Source organism: Rattus rattus, chromosome 9, assembly GCF_011064425.1.
Source record: "Rattus rattus isolate New Zealand chromosome 9, Rrattus_CSIRO_v1, whole genome shotgun sequence".
Lineage (NCBI taxonomy): Eukaryota > Metazoa > Chordata > Mammalia > Rodentia > Muridae > Rattus > Rattus rattus.
Window position 1 is genome coordinate 8,207,526 of NC_046162.1, and position 10,150 is coordinate 8,217,675.

Below are 10,150 nucleotides of genomic sequence, written 5' to 3' on the forward strand. Positions count from 1 at the left end.
ATGAATTATACGCCTTGAGAAGGTATAAGCCTGTGATTTGGTCCTTCAGCAACTGAGGGAGAAGGGCTACACATTCCAAGTGAGCCTAGACAACCAAGGCAGACCCTGGCTCCAACAACAAGCACCTGTGTAGGGCACATTGTAACAATTCACAGTCCATCCAGGTTTGCTTTTGCCCCTCCTCATCTTCCTTTTACTTATATTGTTTACTTTAAAGGTGTAGTTATTTATGTGTTTGTGTTTGTTTTTGTGAGGCACAGCATGCCTCATGTGTGTAAGTCAGAGACAACTTCTGTCCTTTGGCCATGTGTCAAATGCAGGTCATCAGGCTTGGCAACAAGCACCTTCGTCTGATAACTGTCTCCCCAGCTCAGCCTTTCTGTTTGTTTGTTTTGTTTTTAGAGATAGCGTTGCATAGAACTCACAGAAATCCCTCTCCCTCAGACTGCTGGAGTTGTGATGACAGGCGTGCACCGTGACAACCATCCAGACCCAACTTGTTTTCCTCATAATCTGCTAGGAAGTTGTAAGATGCCTTGAGCCAAATCCCCAGAGAAGTCCCAAGACAAACCACAGTGGGGAGCTTGGAGACAGGTGAGAAACACCAGCTCTGTACTGCCTACCATGCTAATCCTGGCACCTTACTACAGAGCTTTCCAGAAATTCCTGCAAGGCTGGAGGAGGGATGGACGGAGCCAAAGCACTGCAGAGTGATTTCCCTTTGGAAAATGAGGAAATGAGAAAGGCAGAGACTAGGAAGCCCCTTCCTTGGGCCTCCTCTCTTCTCCCTCCGTCTCTGAGTAGCTCAAGGAGCTCACAATATCATGGCAAGGCAGACACCTAGAGTGGCGACTCCTCACTTCCAGAGCAGTAAATATGCTGGGACACAGGGCCTGTGTCTAGTCCTGTAGGTCAGCAAAGGCTTCTTGGAGAAAGAGAAGCCCAAGGTGAATCCAGAGCTCTTACAGTAACTCAATGATTGCGGACCTAGAATCTGGCTCTATGGTCAGGTTTATAGTATGAGCTCTGGGCTTCCACAGCCCTACCCTTAAAAGCATCCATTGCTTTCATTCATAAAAGGGAGACAACAGTACAGAAAGCATACGTTTATTAGAAAAAAATTAAATAATATGCTGGGTATATAGCTCTTAGTCAATTCATTTTATGACCAACTCACAGAAAATTAACTTACAGAAACCCAATTTGCCAAATGACCAATATACTGAAATCTGCAAAGTCCCAACTATTTTTTAAGATTTATTTATTTTATGCATTTGAGGACACTGTAGCTGTCTTCAGACACACCAGAAGAGGGCATCAGATCCCATTCAGATAGTTGTGAGCCATCATGTGATTGCTGGGATTTGAACTCAGGACCTCTGGAAGAGCAGTCAGTGCTCTTAACCACTGAGTCATCTCTCCAGCCCTCTGCATATGGTTTAATTGGAATATTTGAGTACTATCCTTTAATGAGAGGCAGTTTCTGGCTATTGACTCAATTGAGACTGACAGCTAAAAGTGAATGTAGCAAGTGACCTTATAGCATGCTACTTTGTTATTTTTTATTTGTTACTGTTCTTTGTAGCTTCAAACCTGTAGAATTCTCCTGGCTTAGCTCTCCAGTTCCATCATTAGAGGCATGAGGCATGCCTGATTACTTTGTACTTTCTGTGGTCTTCTGACTTCCCTACTGAAGACAGAACACAGGATTTATACAATGCTTGACATGTGCTCTGCCATTGTATACCCGCCCCGTAAACATTGCTCCAAACAAGAGGCCGAGGAGTTGGTAAAAGTGTTTGCCTTGTCTGATAACCTGAGCTGGATCACAGGGCCCCATATACATGTTGAAGAAGAGAACCAACTTGCAAAGTTGTTCTCTGACTTCCACACAAGTGTTGTGATAGACATATGTCATGCCCACATACATGATTAATAAATAATAAATTAATTAATAAAAATTTTCAAGAATTTTTTAAAAGGTAGCATTGTGACGCCCTCAATTAAATCCTAAAATAATAAAAAAAAGCAAAGTAAAAACAAATAATTTTTACAATTAAGTATTGTTAACCCCCTAAAACAGTTTTTAATTTTTTTATTATATGTATATTTTATTTTTAAGTGTGAGCACATGTGTGTGTGCATTCATTGTGCATGTGTGAAGGGTAGAGGACAACTTATGGAGTCAGTTCTCACCTTTCCCCAAGTGGCCCCTGGATCAAACTCAGGTCACCAGATATGATGGCAAGCACCTTTATCCACTGAGCCATCTTGTTGGCCCCTACCTACAAAAAATTAAAGCATACCCGCTTCTGTCTCTAATTCCTGTTTCTTCTATTCCTTCCGATACTTTTGAGGCGTCTTCTGTATTTTTCAAAGTGCTGGCATTTACAATGTTCTCTGTTCCTTTTCATGATATTTCAGAGTAAAATGAATTAAACTTAAAAATTGAATTTATTTCAAATTAAATTTCAAATGTATCAAGTTCAATACACATCATAGCGTAGGGAATCTGAAATCTTAATAAAACGTGAAAACAGACTAAAGAAGGCTTGGCTCACTGAAACTGTCCTTTCCTGGAAAATGTCGACATTTCAGTCATTTTCTCAGGGATCATTTGGGATAAATGAGTGAACAGCAATTCACATTCAAGACGGACATGAAACATCCTAAGAAAGTCAAAGGAAAGAGAATTAATGTCCCCATGGTAAATCCTCATAGTGGATCATATCAGTGGTTAAGAGCACTGGCTCCTTCTCTAGGGGCCCAAGCTTTAATTCCCAGCACCCATGTGGCCATTCACAACTGCCTGGAAGTCCAGTCCCAGGGGATATCATACCCTCCTCTTGCCTCTGTGGACAGCACACACACATGACACATAGTCATACATGTAATTAAACACTCATACATGTAAAAATAAATTAAAAACATTAAAAAGAAGTAACACCACTGAAGGTCTACTTTTTCTCAAGAATTCAAACTTAGCTTTCCCTCTGGGGCTACTGAAACTTTGTTTCAGGAAATATGCAAACTGCTTTTCCAGCCAGTGTTCTTGGGGGAATTGGGGGTGGGGCACTTTTGGGAATTTACCAGGGAAGATCAGAACTGGAAGAAGAGAAAGCCTCCCTGGCAGGAAGACTGTGTGGATACAGAGAGGAATTAGGGAACAACAGGGTGGAAAGCTCTGCAGCCTGGGAGGAAGAAGAAATATCCAGACACCAGGTTCTGGTGGGATTCACAGAGTACAGCGTTATGATATTTACTAGCTGTGCGTGGTTTCTTTCTTGGTCATAACAAACATAACTTTATCTTGTCGAACTTGAGATACAGACAAAAGTCTGTAGAGAAAGGAAAGAGCATGAAACTTACAACCCCATCATAGCTTTTCATTGTGTGTACTCAGCATCTCATCTCGTGGTATGGTGTTCTTCTCCTGAAAGGTTAGAAGCCCTGATACAGCCTAGCACTGTAAACCAGGACATAACCCTGCCCCCCGCCCCCAACCAGCCGGATGCCCCTGGCCCTGCAGGAGCATCTACCAGTGTTAAGTTTTTTAAATCTTGATTTAAATCACTGTATTTTTCATGTGCATGCATGTTCAGGTGTCATTCCCTGACTGTCATCTACCTTGTGATGTCTCTCATTGTCTCTCATCAGCCTGTGACTCACCTTAGGCACTGATTGCCGGAGCCATTTGTCCCAGCCCAGCCAGTCCCATACTGTTGAGTTTGCACTTGCAGGTTGTGCTTTTCTGGAAACAGAGAGGACACGAGCATCTTTTTACAATACAACTTTGTGCACAGTTATGGTCACTTTCTCAGACTTTGTTTTGTTTCCAAAACAAAGGTATGATCCCAAGAAGGTTTTATACTGGGCCAGTAAGATGGCTCCGAAGGGGAAGACAAAGTCTCAAAGCTAAAGGTCCTGATTCAACCCCTAGTACACATGTGCTGGGAAAAAGGACCAACTCCCATGTTCCCTGATCTCCACACATACACCTTCACATTCCGGTGGCCACGCACATACAATAAATAAGTGCTATACACTATGCACAGAGTTTCATTAACTCACACTCAGTCATGAGAGTGCTTCTGACTCAGCATCCCCAGCAGCACAGTCTCACCCTGGCTTCTCCACATTGCCTCTAAGGCACACAGTCTTATTATCCAGTGTGCAATGTCTTCAGTTGCTAAGGATACATTTTTCACGTGTCTATCATTTGTGTTTGCTTGTCTCTGGAGTGGGTGGGTGTGGCTGTGGGCGTGTGTATATGTGTGTGCCCCAATGGTGTGTGTGTTGGTGGGTGTGGGTGTGTACAGCCCAGTGGTGTGAACGTGACTCTGTGTGTGTGTGTATGTGTGTGTACACAGACCAGTGGTGTGAACGTGACTCTGTGTGTGTGTGTGTGTGTGTGTGTGTGTGTACACAGACCAGTGGTGTGAATGTGACTCTGTGTGTGTGTGTGTGTGTGTGTGTACACAGACCAGTGGTGTGAATGTGACTCTGTGTGTGTGTGTGTGTGTGTGTGTGTACACAGACCCAGTGGTGTGAAACGTGACTCTGTGTGTGTGTGTGTGTGTGTGTGTGTACAGTGTGGTGTGACACAGACTCTGTGTGTGTGAATGTGTGTGTACACAGTGGTGTGTGTGTGTGTGTGTGTGTGTGTGTGTGTGTACACAGACCAGTGGTGTGAATGTGACTCTGTGTGTGTGTGTGTGTGTGTGTGTGTGTGTGTGTGTATTAGACAGAAACTGCCAGTGTGTGTGTGTGTGTGTGTGTGTGTGTACACAGACCAGTGGTGCAGTTCCTCTTTTTAGCTTTTAAATGTTCATTCATATTAATGTGTAAGTATTTTCTATCCATCACAAATACTATTTAAACATGTCAAGTCTTTTTTTAAATTTGTCTTTTATTTCTTTTTTGTTTTGCATTTCCCATTAAATGTGGATGCTGTTAAATCTCATTGTTTTTCAGTCCCTTTTTTTGACAGGTAAAATACATCCAAATTTTTCTGAACCTTGTTCTTGTTTTATATTTGTCAGTATTTCATTTAAAACATGTCAGTGTGTCTGGTGAGGAGCAGCTTTTGATGGGAAGCTACCTGAACTATGTATGTTTTCACTTTGTTTTGTGGCACTGGGGTTGAACCCAGGACCTTGTGCATGCTAGCCAGCCACAGCCCCTGGCCAGCCTGCTGATTCCAACCGTACCTGTGTGGTATTGCACGGACATCTCAGCTGTGTGTGTCTCTGGCTTTACATTCGTCCCTCTGTTCTTGTTGCATGCATTTAAAGACCATTCTTGGTTCCAGCTTCCTCTCTGTTGCTATGACATAACCTGGCCCCCCTCCAAAAAAAAAAACCAAAACCAAAAACAAAAACAAAAAACTAGGTGAGAAAGAGTTTATTTCAAGTGGCAGCTCTGGAAGTCCCTCACTGCAAGGAAGTGCCTGGCGGGAGCCTGAAGCAGTTGCTCACCCAGTCCCAGTCAGGAGTAGGAGACTCAGGGCCCATGCGCTCACTTGCTTGCACCCAGCTACATTCCTTCACTTTTTAAAAACCTTGTTTTGAAGTTTATTTTAAGTATTTTGTCTGCATGTACATCTATGCAACACTTGGGTGCCTGGTGTCCAGAGAGGTCAAAAGAGGGCGTCATGTCCCCTGGAACTGGAGTTAAAGATGGTTGTTAGCTGTCGTGGGGGTGCTGAGAATGAACCTGGGTCCTCCAGAGCAGCCAGTGCCTTTAACCACTGAGCCACTTCTCCATCCCCAGTTTCTCTACTCTTATACGGTTCAGCTCACTGAGGCAGTGGTGCCCCCCGCTTACAGGCTTCCTACACCAATTAACTTAAAACGTGTTCACAGGTCAGCCCAGTGTAGACAATCCTCACTGAGACTGTCTTCCCTTGTGATTCTAGCATGTGCCAAGTTGGCAAAGCTAACCACAAGACTGCAATAAATGTAAATCATTTGCTGAATGGATGCCACTCTATTACCATGGCCGGGAAATTTTTATTAGCTAACCAAGCATCCTCAAGCTTTTATTCTTTGAGATGCTGAATGCTTAGCATCATTTTTTTTTCTGTTTACTTTTTTATCATTTTTTTAAATACAGGTTCTCACTGTGTATCCCTGGTTGGCTTGAAACTCTCACCATGTAGACCAGGCTGACCTCAGCCTCACAGAGATTCACCTGCCTCTGCCTCCTGAGTGCTATGGTGTTGTTTTTCCTTTGTTGTTGTTGCCCTAGAACTCACTGTGTAACCCAGCCCAGCCTCAAACTCACAGCGATTCTGCTGCTTCAGGTCCCTGAGTGCTAGGATGGCAGCATGCATGGAAGGATTTTGTTATTGCATTCATGTATTTATATATCTACCCCTGATCCTTTTAACTAGATAAACATCAGCATTTTTTTTTTTAACGCATAAAGGTCTTTTCAGTGTTGAAAATGAATGGAACTGTTTAAAACTCAGGACAGGTCAAATACAGCATCTGGTGGTTAGACTCAGCCCAAGTTCATAGCATCCTCTACTTTGGCTAGAACTTCTAAAATCTCAGAATGTATTGAGTCAGAATATCAGGATTTTAGTTCAATGGGTGAAGTTGCTGCCAAGCCTTACACCCAGGTTTGATCTCTGGGACCCACGTGGTAGAAGGAAAGAATCAATACCCTAACTAAAGTTGTTCTCTGATCTGCATACATGTGCTGTGGAGTGCATGCCCGTGTACACATGTGCGCGTGCACGCGCGCGCGCGCGCGCACACACACACACACACACACAGCATGCACTCAGGCACATAAATTTCTAAATAAAACATAATTTAGAAGATTATACCAGGCTTTCTTGTCTGTCCTGCCCTTCATTCACCGGGTGACAAGTTCACCCAAGATCCTAGACTCCTTGTATGTCTCCCTGCAGTTTGTGTTCTGGTGACTCCAGAATATGATACATGTTGGGTTGCTTAGTAAAGCAGATGCTATGTTGTTATGGTTTCAGACACAGAAGCCTGAGGCTGAAGAATGGGCTCTATAGGGAACCCTGCCTTGCATCCGTATGGCTCTAGTGTCCCCTCACCATCCTTGGCATCTGCCTCATGCCAGTTTCTGCTATCATTTGCATGTGCCCTCTCTTCAGATGAAGTCACCAGTTGCTAGACATTTGTCCTGTAGGATCTCCTCCTCATAGTTACATCTGTAGAGACCCTAGTTCCAAATGCAGTCATAGCCATAGGGTCTGGTGGACACAGACTTTGTGGGGGACACTCTTCAGCTATGCACTTTACACCTGAGTAAGTGGAACCTATGCTATTGAGTTTCCTTTCTCTGTCTCCTTGGTATTTGGTATTCTGGGTAGAGTTTCTTTGATAAAGTTAATTGGAGTATTTTTATTTTCTTTATACTCTGGAACCAATTAAATCCTTGAGAAAACACTTTCTCCCTTCATGTGACAGGTTTGCTCCCTGCACCCCAACTCCACACTGGGAGTTTTTTATTTGATTTGGTTTTTTGTTTTTTTTTAAAGATTTATTTATTAAGTGCTGTCTATCACTGTCTTCAGACACACCAGAAGAGGGCATCTGATCTCATTACAGATGGTTGTGAGCCACCGTGTGGTTGCTGGGAATTGAACTCAGGACCTCTGGAAGAGCAGTCAGTGCTCTTAACCACTGAGCCATCCCTCCAGCCCCTGGTTTGGTTTTTAAATCAGGGTCTCACATATAGTCCAAGCTGATCTTGAACTACTGCCTCTACCTCCCAGGTCCCGGGATTGTAGCGTGCCCCACTATATCAGCTGAGTGGTTCTGTGTGCACGTGAAGGCCAGAGGTCCATTTCGGTTGGCTTCCTGTATCTCCACCTTATTTTTAAAGCAAAGTCTCTCTGGTCCCAAAGCTCAAGTGAGCTGAGTAGCCAGCATGCTCCAGGCAGCCTGCACCCTGCTTCCCATCACTAGGATTATAGAACTGTACAGCTTCTCCTGGCTTTTCACATGAAGTTGAAGACCCTAATGGGTGCCTCTAGCCCCATGTTCACTCTCTCTTTTAAAACAAGCTCTTCTATAACTTCCTGCCTCATCCGACCTTTCCCGTGTGGGTTTAACTGGTTCATTTTAGTCAATGTTGCAACAACATACATTTAAAGAAGTACACTTTGCACGTTGATGATCTACATCTGCTTGGGGGCCCTTTTGAGTTCTAGCATTATAGACTCCTCCTTTCTAGTGTGACACACAGAAATGTCCACTCACCCATGACAGACCAAAGTAATGAGTCTATCAAAATCCAGCATGGAAAGCAGTGAGTTTACTGGAGTTGCTTACTGGAGTACGGTGAGGAGCACAGGTAACTCAAAGGCAGCTGCATCACCTGAGAGGCCACCCCAGTGGGGGTTGACAAAGCTGCACTGTGAGGCTTGCTTGCATTTTTCTTATTTACATGGGTCCTGATGATGCAAACACAGGTTTTCCTGCCTTGTGGAAAACACTGTAAGCACCAGGCCATCAACTAGCACTCTAAGCTTCACTTTTAGCAAAAAACAGTCCTTAATTCTACCCATTCAAAACTGATCAGTACTAACACACGCATCTACAGAACCATTGATTTGAGCCAAACACTGTGTTTGTATTCCTTTTCAATGGCTTTATTGGAATAGGATTCACACAGCATGACTTGACCATTAAAAGTATCATTTGAAAGTCAGAGGCAGGTGGATTTCTGTGAGTTAGAGACCAGTCTGGTCTACATAGCAAGTTTCAGGACAGCCTGGATTCTGTAGAGAGGCTCTGTCTCAAAAGTAAATAAATAAACATGAAAGTATCTGATTCAAATATTTACAAAAAAATTATAGAGTTTTGCAACCATTTTCATAGTCCAGTCTTAGACTATGCCTCCACTTCTGCAAGCTCCCTTATGGCTCTTGTCAGTCTCACACCCCCCTGTCAGCTCCAGGCAGCTATTGCCCTCCCTCTACATGTTTGTCACTATGGGCCATTTCATAGAGATTTGATTATGCAACCTATAGTATTTTGTGTCCATGTGGGTTTATTCACTTGCTACGGTGTTTTTGAGTTTGATTCATAGAGTAGAATACATCTGTATTTTAATTCTTTTTATTGTTGAGTAATATTCCATTATATAGATGTACCACATTTTGTGTATCCATTCGCTAATTGATAGACATTTGGATCACTTCAGCTGATTAGCTATTATAAATAGTGTTGCTGTTAATATTTGCCTCCAAGTATTTGTGCGTGCTTATGTTTCCACTCCTGGATAGACTCCTTGGAGCAAAGTAATCAGATTGTATAATTAACTTACATTTAACTTTTAAATAAACTGTACATTTTTATAAGTTATCATACCATTCTATATTCTTAGAGTCAGTACAGACATATTCTGGCTTCTGTACACCATTCTTAACATCTTATATTGTCTGGGGTCTTTTGTTTGTTCCATTGGTTGTTTTATAACTAGTCTATCATATGCATAGAAAAGGTCAGGCACATTTGGGTATAGTTTTCTATGTGTGTCTTTTTCTTCAACAAATAATACTATGGTCAGGATAGGCCATGTGGTAACAAACCCCCAAAGCTTCAAATGCAAAGGTTTATTTCCAACTCTTACTGATTGTCTAGTGACACTCGGAAGCAGAGGAGAGGTGGCATTCATCCGTGATTCTGAGAGGGACTATTCAGTGGTGGGAGGTGTGGCAGTGTGTGTGTGTGTGTGTGTGTGTGTGTGTGTGTGTGTGTGTGTGTGTGCATGTGTCTGTCTGTCTGTCTGTCTGTCTGTCTGTGTGGTCAGAGGACAACGCTGGGTACAAAAGAGCAGGCTGCTATGTTTTTAATGTCCCTCCGAAATCTCATGGTGACATTTATCATTGTAGGAGGTAGAGAACACTTAAGAGCTGTTAGGACATTACCCTGCTTGATGGAATAAGGCTTCATCACATGACTGTTTCTTCTAAAGTGGTGAGAGGGTGAGCTCAGCTCTCACTGGATCTGACATTACGCCTCTGTCTTGTGGTCTTCTGTTATAGCCACAGCACATGAACACAGCACACATGAATATGAACTATTCTAATGTTGTGTAAACCTCTACCTAATAACAAGAAATCGCTTTCATTTTTATACCAGTGGGGGCAACATATGGT